Source organism: Macrotis lagotis, chromosome 5 (assembly GCF_037893015.1).
Source record: "Macrotis lagotis isolate mMagLag1 chromosome 5, bilby.v1.9.chrom.fasta, whole genome shotgun sequence".
Classification (NCBI taxonomy): Eukaryota; Metazoa; Chordata; class Mammalia; order Peramelemorphia; family Peramelidae; genus Macrotis; species Macrotis lagotis.
The window spans coordinates 202465609-202482250 of record NC_133662.1 but is presented as its reverse complement, the minus strand read 5'-3'; the positions used below and the strand labels follow the sequence as shown (position 1 = coordinate 202482250).

Here is a 16642-nt window from a genome sequence, read left to right as displayed (position 1 = left end):
TTTGACTCTTATTCCTCTGCTGAATTATTCCCCCCCCCCCCCATTAGATTGTAAGTTCCTTGAGGGCAGCATTTTCTTATTTGTATTTTCCAGTGGCTAGAACATACTAGGCACCTAATTAATGTGTAATGGATGGGATCTGGCCTTAGACAAATCATTTACTTTCCTCTGTTTCCTCATCTATAAAATAAGAATATTGAACTAGATTAAGATGTTATCCAAATTGAGAACTATTTCCTGAACTATGACTATGATCCCTGAGATAGTCCATTATTCATAAAGACATAGAACCTTTAAGAGAATCTAGTCATACACCCAGTTCAGAATTATCATCTATTCACATCTCACTATCTTCTCTCCAAGTCTAGGAGGAGACATTTTGTCAAAAAGCATTCCTAAAATTAGAAAAAACAAAGATCCATGGTTTTCTTTTCATTTACTCATCAAGTAAACATTTCAAAAAAGGAGATGGTTTTAGTCTGATATGACCTGCGCCTGATTTTGATTCCTTCTAAATCTTGATGAAGCCATGCTGGCTCTTTGTAATCAACACTTCTCATTCCCGTTGATTGCTAACCATCTCTTTAATGATTCTTTCTAGAATTTTCCCAGAAATCATGTCCTGTTTATTGGTATATAATCTGTAGACTGTTCTCTTCCATTTTTTTAAGAGAAATTCAGAGATGTCAATTAAGGGTCAGTCTTTTCAGCATGTGCTTTCTCGGTCCAATTCACATAGGGGTGTGGTTAGTCTTCTCCTAGGTATGTGTAATGAAAGGCACTTTCCCCCCACTCCAGAGCATGCACACATATTTTCTGGTTATTTTTTACTAAATAAGTGCATAGTGAAAAATAAATATTCAGTTGCTAAATTCCAAATGAGAAATTGAGCCTAGCTGAGCAAGGGAGAGAGACTGATCCATCAGCTATGCATGTATGTCATATATGTACTTGATAAGATCTACAAGAAGAGAGAAAAGTACATCCAGGGTGAGAAAGATCATTGTTGCCCACATTGGGGGGTGGGGATGGGGAATATTTTGTAGCAACCACTAAAATTCCAATCCATTTTTCCCAGGAAATTAGTGGATGTCTACAGGGAAACTTCTCAATTTGACAGGATGTTATTATACCTTGGTCCTGATTGTACTCTCCTAATAAATATTCCTTTGTAAAAGCTAATTAGCATTAATTGGTTAATTGATATTCAGGAGATGTTAACTGGTAAATTGATATTGAAAGAGAAGGGGGAAAGGCATAAGCATTTATATTGCACCTCCTATTTACCAGACACTGTACTATGTTTTATTGGGGGAATATATCAGCTAGGCTAGAGCAGGGGCTACAGAAATTTCCCAATTCCTTTGAACCTGGGCAAAATAATCAGTCATCTTCTGGAGACTTAGTCAGTTATTGTGACTGGAGATTGAGAAAGACAGTAGTGTTAAAGGGGTTAATGATCACGAAAAGAAGGACATTTGCCTTTCTATGATTGGGGGTTACTTCTCACATTTCCCATATCTTTCAGCCTTTACTGAAAGTAGCTCAAACAATTGTGGTTGACAGGCCTTCCAGTATCTGAGGATATAGTTCATCTGAGCTAAGTGATTTGAATTCAAGGGAAACTGGGTGCATAATATTTCTTTACTTAGTTTCAATATCAAATCTCTGTTGGTCATATTTGATCGTTCACTTCCAGTATGATGGTCATTCTTCTTGGCAGAAAAAAAATAGATAAAAGTTGACGGTTCTTCCTTGTATCTTTTTTGTCAATTTCCATAATTTGATCAACCACAAGAAAAGACCCTGTACCTTCTTGGATCTTCTTTTTTTACCTACTAAAACTTTTAAAAATCCTTTCTTGTTATCCTAAGCTTTTCCAGTCTCAGCTCAGTTCATTTTCAGTTTTACCATTCAACACTATCTCTACAAGACTGTGACATGCCATTATATTCAGCCTCTCTTATCTGGTCTTGCTTCTATCTTCTGTACATTTCTTTCTTGTTTTAATCTAAGTTGATTTATAAGTTCCCTGTGCATTCAAACCATTCGTTTCAGATAAATCCAATTTTTCTTCATCGATGGAACTTTTTGTTTTCAGAATTTCTTTTCTAAGTATCTATGATAATCCATAGATAGATATCTCCTGTAGTTATTTAGTCCATGGGACCTTTCCTACTTTTCCTCTGAATCTTTTGAAATGTGCTTTCCCCAAGTTAAGGAGCATGTCAGATTATATATATAAATTTCCTCTTCTTCTCTGTTACAAACCTGAGTCTCAGGTTTCCTATCCTTTCTACTGCAGAAGTGAACTCCTTCCTGTTAATATCAGATCCAGAAGAGAATTTCTCCTTATTGGTTCCTCTACCTTGTGAAGGATAAGATTATTTCTAAGACAATTCAAGAAGTTATTTATTTCTCTCCTTTTGGCACAGAGACAGCTTTAGTAGATATCTGGATAATTGAATTCCCCTATCACTACTATATCATGCCTCTGTTCTAAAATTAATCTATTTTCAATTTCTGTTCAGGTGGTCTGTAGTGTATCCTAATAAGAAAATAACCTGTTTTCCCTTTTAGTCACCTTTCACCAGATACACTCTATCATATTTTCTGCCTCTGGTTCCTTAATTTCCTCCCATGAGTAAACTTATTTTTTAAAGCATAAAATGCTCCCTCACCCCTTTCACCTTTTTTGTTTCTTATTTTTGTCATTTTTTAAATAAGGAATATTCATCTAAGAATAAAGTCTAGTCATTGATTTCTTCTGACCAACCACAATGGCATATTTATGGACCAATTTACTCCCATGTACTATGATTTTTATTCTCTATAGTTTATCCTCTGAACTTTGGGTGTTTGTGTATAGATATTTGAGATTTTTGTGAACTATGAGCTTCGAGATGTCTCAGCTGCTATTATTGCTTCTTTGGGGTTATTCTTTGTGATGTCTAACTTGGACTATATAAGTGCACAATCATTTTCCTCCCCTATCCTTTTTCATTTAAATTCTTTTTAATCAGGTTTACAAAATATCAGTAAAGATATTGCTACAAAACTTTGTTAGTATATTCTGACTCTAGCATAGACTCTATCATAGCTATATTTTAAACTATAGTCCAGAAATTTTCCAAAGGTGTTACCACCTTTGGAGCTAGCTGTTCATTTTCCTAATTAATTTTTTCTCCTCTTCAACCCTTGATTTCAATCACAAATGTGAAGAAAAGATAATCTATGCCCTCATGTTCTTCATTTTTTCTCCAAAACTTCATAATTTACTGGCAATATATCTTAGATTCTTTCTAGTAGTGATATTTTCCCCCAGATGACTCAGCAGAATGGAATTTTGTAACCTATTTTGATAACCTAGAGGATCTCTGTTATGTTCATGCACATAGAGCCTAGAAAAATAATAATCCTCTCTCGTTGCAATCATACTGACAAACAGTGGCCTCAGTACCCCTGAGAAGGAACTCTCCAATAGCTACTACTCTTACTCCTCTGACCTTGCTGTGGATGATCTCTCACCTGACTATGTCTGCTACTATAATTCTTGGGAGGACATGCAATTCTTCCCAGTTCAAAACATATGACTTTCTCTCTTCAAGAAGAGACTAAAATCTGTTCTTAAAATCTAATTATTTGACTTGAGGAAGCTTGGTAATGTTGTATTTAGAATTTAGAGTCAAAAAGCCTCTAACTTCAATCCTGCCTCAGATACAGAATAACTATATGAACCTGTGCAAATCACTTAATCTATAAAATGGGAACAATGACACTTAACTTGTGGGATTTTTTTGAGAATAATAGAAAATAATATCTACAAAGTGCTTTGCAAATCTTAAGGCATTGTATAAAGGCTAGGTAGAAACAGTGGTAGTGGTAGTGGCAGTGGTAGTGGTAGTGGCAGTGGTAGTGGTAGTGGTAGTGGTAGTGGTAGTGGTAGTGGTAGTGGTAGTGGTAGTGGTTATAGTTATAGTAATAGTAGTAGTGGTAATGTTGGTGGTGGGGGGCTGGGTGGTAGTAGTGGTAATAGTAGTATCAGGTGTCCTTTTTCTTCTCTCTCCTTCCTTTATCCTATACCCTTCCTGGTAAAATTTTCTGGTAAAAATTTCCTGGTAAAAATCTACCTCAGATCCCTTCTCCCCCACCCACCCCCATTTAATACTTTCTCCTGTTTCCTTTGGAAACACTTTCATCCTCCTTAACAACACAGAAAAGAGAAGAATATTCTTTACCTTCCCTACAGAAGATCAGTCTATATTTCAAAGTCATATAACAATCACTGGCTCTGATAGGCATCCAAACATCACACGGGTTATAGGAGTCACTGCATAAGTTCTCCTATTTTCTGTATTTTTTTAAATGTCTACCCTTGATTTTTGTGTTTTTTTAACTACTTGAGGCTGTTTACACCTCTGTAAAACTTTGTTAGGCAACTTTGACCTCATAATAACTTACCAAACTCACTCAACTTCTTTTCCTTAGTCTTAACAGTTCCATAGACATACTCTCTCCTTTTCAAATTCTCCTCTATTTCCCCCTTCTCTTATCTAACTTGCTTTGTCTTGTTTTTCCTTCTACTTTTCTTTCTTCAGTCTTCCTTCTTAAGCTTCCCAATCAACCTTGACCTTCCTTAATTATTTTATCCCTTCAGAAGGATAGGGGCTTGATCTTTGAATTCATTAATTTGGAGAATTCCCAGGTGATGAAACTCCTCCAGTGGGTTCCATATCTCCTATTTATAGACTAAGACAGTTGCTAAGAGCACTGAGTTTAAATTGGCTATCCAGCTAATTTATGTAAGTGAAGATTTGAATCCAGGACTTCCTGGATTTGAGACTAGCTTTCCTATCCATTAAACCATACTGCCTCAATCTAGTTATGGTTTCCTTAAGCAAACATTAAATTATTAAATAAATGCAGTTGCTGTAGCAGCATTGACCCCACTCTTCTTACAAAGTATAAGTAAATTCTGGACCAGTAATTAGCCTAGATTTGATCTGCCTTCAAATTTTCCTCAAATTCTCTCAAATTTCTTTAAAGCTTTTCTTCACAAATTTAACTTTTGACCAAGTTCACTAGCCCAGAATCTTCAGGATCACATTGTTTCTTCTTTTTCCCATTTACTTTAAATGCCACTCTCTGCCCTTGTTCCTTTTCTCATGAAATAAGGAGTAGAATACAACTTCTACCTTTCTCTGGGAGCTTTTCCCAACCTCAGTCATTCTAGCCCTGGTTGTCTTCTTTATATAGGCACCTACCAAATCCATGACTTTGGACCTTAATGGCTGGTATGGATTGACCTACCTTGCATTGTTTTAGGATAGTCTCTTAATGTGTCTTCAAGTCCACACAATTACAGGATTGAAAATTAAACAATAGGGATGGCTAGGTGGCACAGTGGGTAGAGCACTGGCCCTGGAGTCAGGAGTGCCTGAATTCAAATGTGACCTCAGACATTTAATAATCACCTAGCTGTGTGGCCTTGGTCAAGCCACTTAACTCCATTGCCTTGCAAAAAAATCTAAAAAAATTTTTTTTAAAAAAGAAGAAAATTAAACAATAGCAACTGCATTTAAGGTTAGATATATTTTAGACATCTTATCTTGTTTGATCATTACAATGCCATAAGGCAGACATATCAAGAATCAATAGCCAGATAGGTAATTGAATTTAACAAGGTTAAAACTTAACCAAATTAATACAGTTAGGAAATAGGACAAAAATTAGTGATCCTTAACTTTCCCACCTATGTTCAGTAGGACAACAAATTTAAAAGCTGCTATAAATTGAAGAAGCTCCAAAAGTATGGAATTCAAAAACTTACATTTTACATATCAGAATTAGACTGATGGCAACTGGTGCCAAGGGATTTCATATCTGAAGTGAAACAAAGGCTGCCAAGAAACAAAAACAAGCTAAATTCACAAATGAAATCACTTGAGGTTCATGTCTTGAATCAAAAATCATAATGAATTACAAATCCATGGAGAGCTTGTTTAGGTTAAGTAATTGTCTTTCTTTTAAAAGAGTCTATGCTGCCTATTTATGGCCAACATGTGAATGTGGCTGTTAACCTCCAGTGAACAAAATACTGATTTGAATCCATTTGCAAACACATAAATTATTACTGCTATCCCAGGACATTGCACTCTGAATGTGGGGGTACTATCCTTTATTTCCATCAATTACTTGAGGAATTGATTGTCACTCTGTTAAGAATCACCAAAAGTTTCAAAATCACAGCCAGAATGAACAATTCATCAGCTTGCTGCAGAGAACTGTTGAACTAATTGCTTTTGACACAGGTCAAATATCTTTGGGTGTCTATCCTGCTTAAGCAAATTAGTATATTTGGAAATGACTGTTGAATAAAAAATTCATAAAGATAACTTTTAAAAAGAAGAGAAAACCCTTGAGTTCTGTTGCTGTTCTTATACTATGATTGGCATTGCAAATCTAGATGGGCTGAGAACTCTTCATGGTTGACAATGAACTTCAGGTGATCCAGCAATTTTTTTTTCCCTAATATAGAGAGCTTATTTTCATTCAAATCAGGTTGTCTTTCCTGGGATGCAAGTCTGAGAAAGGACTTCAAAAGTGACATTTATGCTCTGAGCAACCTTTATCTTTATTTGATTTGAAGCCAGTGGGCGATGACTCCTGGGTCAAAAACTAAATTTCCTTAAACACTAGCCCTGACTACAAACCCTCCATTTATGTCCCCCCCCCCTCCAGGATAATGTATTTAAATTGACCCAGGTTGGAAATATTTGGTACAGTGTTGAGGACATCAGAATCACAAGGCTTAGATTTAATTTCTGTTTTACAGTAACATCCTTTGATGGATTTGTAATCTCACTGTGATGGGTACTTCTGCTAACTGAAGCAGCTCAGAACTCATCCATGCCTTTCCATTCTATACAACTCTCACCAATGTCTTCCCATAAATAATCTGTTATGAATTTACTAGCACATGAATGATTGGTTAGAATGTTTTCAAATTCAAAGGGCTATGCTGACTCTTCATAGACAATAGCTATAACTACAAGGTTGACACTCAGGAGAAGGAGATCAGTGAAAAGAGGTAAAAGGGCAAGGAAATATTAAGCTTTCAAGGAGGGTTAGTCAGTAACAGATTGGTCAATCAGAGGCCTGAATAAATAAGTAATTACTTTTAGGATAAAATAAAAATTATTTTCTTCTCCTCATAACATGTTCTCAATTTACTTTTTCTTTCTTTTTCACATATTCCATTTACAAACTTTATGATGCAACCAATCTGGTCCTTGATATAGTATATGATATTGAAAATCCTTTATACTGGGGTGGCTAGGTGGCACAGGGGATAAAGCACCAGCTATGGAGTCAGGAGAACCTGGGTTCAAATCCGGTCTCAGACACTTAATAATTATCTAGCTGTGTCACCTTGGGCAAGCCACTTAACCCCATTTGCCTTTCAAAAACCTAAAAAAATCCTTTATACATATCTTTGCAAGGCCTTATGCCCAGAGCTAGAAAATATTAACTCCTTCCTACTTAAGATCTATCTTGATTCCCTTGGAAATGTTCATATCCTCTATGGACAGGAAGGAAGGGAGGAAGGAAGGAAGGAAGGAAGGAAGGAAGGAAGGAAGGAGGGAGGGAGGGAGGGAGGGAGGAAGGAAGGAGAGAGAAAGGGAGGGCAGGCAAAGGTTAGAATGAGGAATGAGGAGAAAGTAGACAGACTGAGGTAAACATATAGAATTTGGAACTCAGGAAGGTAACATGATGAAAGTTCCAAATTGAGTAATGAAATTCTGGTGGAAAGATAAAGGGGAAAAAAAGGACCAAAAGGGTTTGGGTTCAAAAATCAACTGTAATAAACATGGGATGAGAGAGACACACACACAGTCTGGAAGCCATTTTTGTAAAAATAATTCAGGACTTTTAGTTGCCACCACTGAGACACAGTCAAAATAGTTACTGAACACAATATTATATTAATATAGGCTATGTTAATAGACATTACTACAATATAGTCTATATTAATAGATTTGTAGTGACTACAATAAGCGAGATGGAAATTCTGTTCCCTATCATACCATTGTCAGACCCCATCTGGAGAAATATGATCTGTTCTAGGGAGAGAAAGGGGAGAATATTTCAGAAGTGCAAGGACAAATTAGAATTTGTGTGACTAAAGACCACTAGAATGACAAAGGAATTAGAAACCATATAAGGATTACATACAAATATTAAGTAAAGAAATTTTAGTTAAAGATGATTAACCTGAAGAGGAGATTTAAGAACAGGCCAATAAATTTCTTCAAATATTTGAAGAATTATGAGAAGGAAAGGGAATGAACTGTTTCTGCATAAATCTAAAGAGAAAAATCTACCATTCTTTAGTGGAAGCCATAGGAAAGTACATTTTAGCTCAGTGTAAGCATGATCTTTCTAAAACTTAGAACTATCTAAACACATTTATCTTATCATAACTATGTAAGAAGACTCCAGATTATCAGTCACCAAGAATATTTAAAGAACAAATTTATATACCAAAATGAGAGTCATACTACATGACCTTTCAAATCTCTTTAGACTCTAAGGTTTTCTAATTCTTTGATTTTGTGAGCAAGACCACACAGTGTGGCAGATGTATAGAAGAGACCTAGATTATGTTGCTATTTTTATATCCTATCCTTACTCCATCCTTATCCCTTCCCCTCAATCAGAGAAATTTTTATATTTTTTCCTGTTCTAAAAGAACTTTCCAATGAAAAATTTGAAGATTAAAAAATCCTAATGTATACAAGGAAGGTACCATTAAATAAGAGCTACAAAAAAGAAAAATGATAGCACCCAATTTACTACAGGAAACAAGACCAAAGAAAGGTTCCAGTGGTAAAAACTCATGGTCAAAAATGTCAATACACAAAAGTCCAAAATTTAGGCAACAAACAATATGAACTAAAGATAATAATTCAAGAAGTATATTTGACCTTATACATTTCATTGAATTACCCATTACTAAGAATATGACTCTAAATGGCCACTGCACTCTTTATTAAAAAGAACAATGATAAGCAACCTAAGGGGAAATAGGGCACCATTTTATATTAAGAGCATATAGTCATGTAAAGAAAGATAGTCACCAATAGAGAAAAGATAGGGGTGGCATTTGAGTGGTAATAAATGGAAGGAAAAATAGAAGTTATTTTTATCATTGAAGAATGCTAATGACCACTGAATAGAAAGAATAGATGAAGTGCAAGAAATAGATCAAGAGCACAGCATAGAGGTATAAGAAAGGAATGAATGAATCACCTAATGAAAGTAAAAATGAAAGAGAAATCATTTTTACACTGCAGCAAGAGCTGAGAATACCATAGAAAAGCAAAATAATTTCTGCTTTCAAGAAGCTAACCTTTTAATAAGATGGAAACAATACAAGTAGAAGATTTTAACTAAAAGATAAACAGAAATATACCCATAGGCAAAGACCCAAATGTACAAAAAATATCTATAGCAGTTCTTTTTTGTGGTAGCAAAGAATCAGGAATTGAGGAAATTGAGAGGATATCCATCAATTGGGGAAATGGATGAATAAGTTATGGTATATGAATGAGGCATCCTATCATTCTGCAAGAAATCATGAATGACTGGACTTTAGAAAAATTTGAAAAGACTTGCTTTAACTGATGCTGAGTGAAGTGAGCAGATCCAGAAGAATATTATACACATTAACAGCTACATTGTGAATCAACTATGAGGGACTCAGCTCCTTTCATCAATTCCATGATCAAAGACATTTCTGAGAGACCTATTATGAAAAATGTCATCTGCATCCAGAGGGAAAAAACTATGGAGTCCTAAAATTTCTTTTATGTTATTTCTTTCTTTCTCATGAATTCCCACCCTTAGTTCTAATTTCTCTTTCACAACATGGTTAATATAGAAATGTATTAAACAAAATTATAGATGTACAACTTATATAAGATTACTCACTGCTGTGGGGAGAGAGGAGAGAAGAAAGGGTGATAGAAAAAGACACATCTCAAAAACTTACAAAAGGATGAATGTAGAAAACTGCATTTGCATGAAAATGAAAAAAATGCACCCATGGTGCTTAGAATATAGCAGTAAAGCAGATACTGATGCAGTTTTTTCTTTTAAAACATCATTTCCACTGATTTAGAAATTAAGGAGTCCAAATCTTTCTTCTGATATTCAATTTTAGGTCAAGAGCATGAGTGAAGAGAACTTTCTTTTGGAGGGTTTCAGTGGCTATAGCTACTAAGAAGGCAGGGATCAGAATACCTGTAAAATCAGTTGTCATCCCCTATTCCCTGAATAATGACTGATGATCCTGGGCTATGATCAGTCTCCATAATGTGGGGGAAGGGAGAGAGGGTTGGTCAGTCAATTAGGCTGTGTCAGGCACTGTGGTAAACACTGAAGTTACAAAGAAAGGCAAAAGAACGTTAGAGGGTAGAGAAAGGCATTTTGTAGAAAGTGAGATTTTAATAAGCCAGGGAAGCCAGGAGATAGCAATGAGGAGGGAAAGGATTCCAAGAAGGGGTGACAGCCCATGGAAGTGCTCAGAATTGGAAGATTGAATGATTTGAATGGGGAGCAACAAAGAAGACACAATGAATCAAAGAATATGTGGAAAGTAGTGAGATGTAAGAAGACTGGAAAGATAAGGAGTCAGGTTGCAGGGCTTTGAAAACTAAACAGAAAATGATATATTTGATCCTGCAGATAATAGAGAGTCACTGGAGTTTATTGAGGGGGATGGTCATTGGATCAGACCTCCATTTTAGAAAGATGAATTTGACAGCTGAGTGGAAGTTGGATCAGAGTGAGAAGAAAATTGAATAAAGATGATACACCAATAGATTTCTGAAGTAATTCAAGCACAAACTGATGGGAAAAAAAGAAAAAAAAACAATGGGAAAAACCTGAATAGAGGTAGTGTCAGAGGAAAGAATGTAAATGACAGAACTTGATCACTTATTGGTTATAGAGCACTGGGTAAAAGAATGAGGAATAAAAAAGAACATCTCAGTTGAGAGTCTGAGTGATTGGGGGGATGATGGTCCCACAAAGGTTATAAAACAGCAAGGAAGAGTTGAGGAGAAAATAATGAGATCCATTTTAGAAATTTTGAACTAAAGATCTCTATGGATTCAGTTCACTATGTTGAAAAGACAGTCAGAAATTTGAACTACAGGTCAAGGGAGAGGTTATGACTGGACAAGAAGTTCTGAGAATCATCCTTATAGGGATGATCATTGAAACTATGGTTTATATGCTGATGATATCAAAAGTGAAAAAGCAAAGAGGGAGAAAAGTAGAGGGCACAAGAAAGAGCCTGTTAACTGGCATGACATAGATAAATATTCACAAAAGGAGAAAGAGAAGGAAAAAGAGATAGATAAAAGAATCACCAGAAGAGTAGTGCCATCATATCCTGGAAAGAAGAAAATATCAAGAAAAGATTTATCAATAACATTAAAGATTTCAGAGAAGTCAAGAGAGATGAAGATCCAGAAAAAGATTTAGCAATTAAGAGATTTTTAGTAACTTTGACCATAGTAGTTCCGCCCGAAAGATGGCAGGGATTATATATATATTATAGGTATTTATAGATATAAGCATATGTTAGAATATACTAATATATGTGTGATCTACCATATATGTGTGCATTTTTCTTGTTTGTTTGTTTGTTTATAGGTTGGAAGCCAGACTGTAAAGGCTTTAGAAATGAATGAAAGAAAAGGAAGTTAAAGCATCTATTGCAAACAACCTTCTAAAGGAGTTTAGCTGCAAAATGAAATAGTGATATTAGAACAATAGCTAACAGGAACTGACAGATCAAATGATAGTTTTTTTGAGGATGGAGGAGATATGTAGAGAAAATCTTCATTCTAAAACCTTTTATTACTTTATATGGTTAGAACCTTTCATTGGAATAACCATTATTGGAATGCTTATATCTCACTCAGTTCTTTTGTTTAGAACTCATACAAAGTTTGTGTCTTGACCTTGCCCAAATTTTGTTGAATATTTAGATTTACTGCTGATATACATCTCAGGCAACCCATTTACTTTATTTGAAAACTACTTATATGCAGCAACTATATCTTTGTGCCCTTTTATGAAATGGCTATGTGTAGTCACTCAGCTATTGTGTTCTTGTTTGAACTCTATATTATGTAAAACTTCAAAATATTCAGAGGAGCTCGCAACAATTGTTTTCATTCTACCCTCTGCTAAATAACTTAAAAATATTTCTTTCAAAATTGTTTTAGATTTTGAGTTTGTCCTCCACTGACAGATATGGGTATGGCATTAGGGAAGCAGCCAATTAGATAAAGAATGATTGAAATTAATAAAAGAGTGGGGATGATAGAGATGGTAATGTGAGAGAAGATAGGAGATAATGGAATCACTCTGCATAGAAAGATTTTCTTGGGCAAGAAGAAAGGTTAACTCTCCATCTAAAACTGTGAGTGAATGAGTGATTTGAGTGATATAGTCTGTTATGTCCTGGGCTTTAGGATCCCTGGGCTCCTCTGCTGCAGGGATGTGTGGTCAGGGTAGGCACAGGAGGCAGAGTCTCCCCTGGCATGATGAAAAGAAAAAATAATAATAATGATAAAATAAAGTAAATATTAATATCCATCCATTTGTCTTTGTTATATATGTAATTTCTGTATGATTTCAGTTATTTTCATAGACAAAACAGTTAACGTGCGTATTTTATCCCCAAATATGAGGAAAAACTTGAGATGAAGCAGTGATGATCTTCACCTCAAATTGCACAATTCCTCACAAGCTGTGCTGAGCGTGTACAGTAAATGTGTGCCTGTTGCTATTTATCTGTATGTGACCAGTGTAATATTTGTAGACCCTTTTATTATATATATACTCATTTTCCCTGATCTAGGTCAAGTGTGTATAAGATATTTAGTATTGCTGATCTTGAGTTTAACTGCCTAGAAAACCACTGAATGAAGCAGTCAGTACATCTGCCTTAAGGTATGTGTGCATTTATTTCTATTAGATTCATCCAGTGCAAATCCTGACTATGATACTGTTTATGGCTCCCTGGTCTTAGACCCCACCACATGTCATTTCATTGGTGGCAGTTGATGAACAGGTCATGTTGGTAATAAAGATAATGATCCCCTTCTCCCCTCACTGATGAGTATGAGCACCAGGGTGGAAACAAGTATGGTGGGCTTTGGAACAGTGATATCCACAAAAATCTTGGACTCATATCCTGATCTGCCTCGATAAGGTCTCAGGAAAGGTAGTAGTTGTAGTAGTGATGTTTTGCTTAATCTCATCTATATGGTCTTTTATCTCTCCTTAATCTCTTCTAGGCTGTCTTATTGCTTTAGGTAAGCATACTTGCCTGCCCCATTAGTGAAAATTGATCAGTAATTAAAGGAGGGATAGATAGATGGATGGATAGATAGATGACAGATAAAGATAGAGGCATATTAAAAATATATATAAATGTATGAATATTTAAATACATGTATATATCCAAATAACTGTAGCTCTCTCTGATAAAAGAAGAGTAAATAATTTTTGACATCCCATAATGATAATTTCATCCTTCAAAGGCAGTGAAGATGACAAGGAGGAAATCTATTCTATAGCTGATTTACATTTACCTGAAAGAACTGTTGCCAGGTTCAAAATGATAGAGGCATTAACCATTTCCTCCAAGAATCTGTAGGCCTAAGAAGAGGAAAACCAGGAATCATCTGAAGGTAATCTAGATTTTAGGAAAGCAAATTTCAAATATTCAGAAAAAAGTGACCTAATTCTATATGGAAAATCAATCCAAAAGGGACAGGACACTCTTTAGAATTAAATACGAAAGATAAAAATAGAACGTATTCTCTTGAAGGGAAAGATCAAGTTATCTGAAAACACCAATATGGAAATATATGATCCTTACTTGACCAAATTGGATTGTTTTAAAGATGTAAAGAAGATGGAAGTAAGGGCAGGTAACAGAAGATAAATACTTTAACTTGCTATGTTTTTATTATTATTATTATTTTAAGTTTTTGCAAGGCAATGGGGCTAAGTGGCTTGGCCAAGGTCACATAGCTAGGTAATTATTAAGTATCTGAGGTCAGATTTAAACTCAGGTACTCCTGACTCCAGGTACTCTATCCACTGTGCCACCTAGCCACCGTTTCTTGCTATGTTTTTTAAGAGATGTGTCAGTAGTGTTCTGAATGAATTGAGGTTGGTGATGAATACCAAGAATATCAGAATAAATGTAATTTTTAATAGCTTTAATGGGGGAAAAAGGATAATGAAAGAAGTAAGATAATCTCTGGGGAAGATGGAATGATAATAACTGATGACACAGACAAGGTGGAACTACTTGTGTTCTTTTTTTTCTCTGTCAAGAATAGCTAACATAGGAAAAATTACTCTAAATTATTACTGATTAGAGAAATGCAAATTAAAGGATCTCTGAGGTACCACCTCACACTACTCAGACTGGCCAACATGGCCAGAAAGGACAACAATCAATGTCGGAAGGGATGTGAGAAATCTGGGACACTAATGCATTGTTGGTGGAGCTGTGAACTGATCCAACCTTTCTGGAGAGCAATTTGGAATTATGCCCAAAGGGCAATAAAAAATATGCATATCCTTTGATCCAGCAATATTACTACTGAGTCTATACTCTGATGAGATCATGCAAAAGGGTAAAAACCCTAATGTACAAAAATATTCATAGTAGCTCTGTTTGTAGTGGCAGAGAATAGAAAATTAAGGGTGTGACCATCAATTGGGAAATGATTGAACAAATTATGACATATGTGTGTGATGGAACACTATTGTTTTATAAGAAATCATGAAATATGACTCGGGCCAGAGCAGAGGAGCGGCCCACGGAGGCCCGGGCGGCGCAGGATCAGGCAGCGTGGAGCAGAGGGCACAATGAAGCTCATCATTCTAGAAGATTACCTTCAGGCTAGTGAATGGGCTGCCAAATATATTAGAAATCAAATTATTCAGTTTGGTCTGGGACCCAACAAGTATTTCATTTTGGGACTTCCTACAGGGAGTACTCCTCTTGAGTGCTACAAGAAGCTGATCCAGTATTATAAGAATGGGGACCTCTCCTTCAAGTACGTGAAGACATTTAACATGGATGAGTATGTGGGTCTCCCACGTGATCATCCTGAGAGCTACCATTCTTTCATGTGGAACAATTTCTTCAAGCACATTGACATTTGCCCTACAAACACCCATATCCTCGATGGAAATGCAGCTGATCTGCAGGCAGAATGTGATGCTTTTGAAAAGAAGATCAAGGAAACTGGAGGGATTGAGCTTTTTCTTGGAGGTATTGGTCCTGATGGGCACATCGCATTCAACGAATCTGGCTCGAGTCTGGTGTCTAGAACTCGAGTGAAGACTCTGGCCATGGATACCATCCTAGCCAATTCCCGGTTCTTCAATGGAAATCTCTCAAAAGTCCCTATGATGGCTCTGACTGTGGGTGTGGGTACAGTCATGGATGCCAGAGAGGTTGTAGTCCTAATTACGGGAGCCCACAAGGCATTTGCACTGCACAAGGCCATTGAGGAGGGGATTAGTCATATGTGGACTGTATCTGCCTTCCAGCAGCATCCCTGTGCAGTATTTGTGTGTGATGAAGATGCTACACTGGAGCTTAAAGTGAAAACTGTTAAGTATTTCAAAGGGTTGATGCTTGTTCATAACAAACTAGTGGAACCACTGTACAGTATAAAAGAAACTGAGAAAAGTCAATCTTCAAAGAAACCATATAGTGACTAACTTGCCCTTGGAACCAGATGTCTAATCCCCCAAAGACATATAGACTTTGAGGGAACAGGTCTTTAGGGAAAAAAATTTATTTCATTGATCAGTCCACTCCAATGTTTTATCTGCCTTTGATGAAAATGAGTGTACATGAATATTCTGTATTCAGTTGTAAGGGTTGAAGCTTACAGAAATGGGTGTTTTATACTGTAATTTGATTTTCTCTGAAGTATGTTTTCCTTATTTTCTACCTAAATAAGGGAAAATGACTAATACAGGTACCCCCAAGGCACAGGGAGAGAGAAAAAGAATGGTAGCATGAAAAAGTAGACCTGGAGAGAGTGGGTATTTTGGACCTCAACAGGATTACAAGTATAGGTAGGATGGGTAGTCTTGTTTTTCTCTCTTTCCCAGCATACCCTTCACTTCTTAGAGTTGGGTTTAGTAGAAGAACAAGAATGTTTCACTCTTAAGATTTGCGACTACAAGGCTAAACCTTTCACTTTGTGGTCATGTAATATTCAATCACTATAGACAATGTATAGGGCACTGTGGTAGATATGACAATAGACCAGGTAGACTGTCCTCTGCTCCCTGGGATCTTTCTCCATTAGGTGTGACTAGTCATATACCCCAGTGTTATTTCTCTCTTCACTGTTGCTCATTCCACTCACTCTTATGTGCCTATGACTAGTTACTACTGGCTCCTTTACTGGGGAAAAAAAATTTTGTGAGTGATTCAGGTGCCTCTTACAGAACTTTTTGAATACTATATTTTCTACTTGTATTTCAATTTTAGCTAATATGAGATTAGAAAAATTCT

At 36.0% G+C, this 16642-nt stretch overlaps 1 pseudogene; it reads left to right on the top strand.

Moving 5' to 3' along the window:
• Nucleotides 1-14970: 14970 nt before the first annotated feature.
• Nucleotides 14971-16013, top strand: LOC141490016 (glucosamine-6-phosphate deaminase 1 pseudogene; annotated as a pseudogene).
• The last annotated feature ends 629 nt before the right edge of the window (nucleotides 16014-16642 follow it).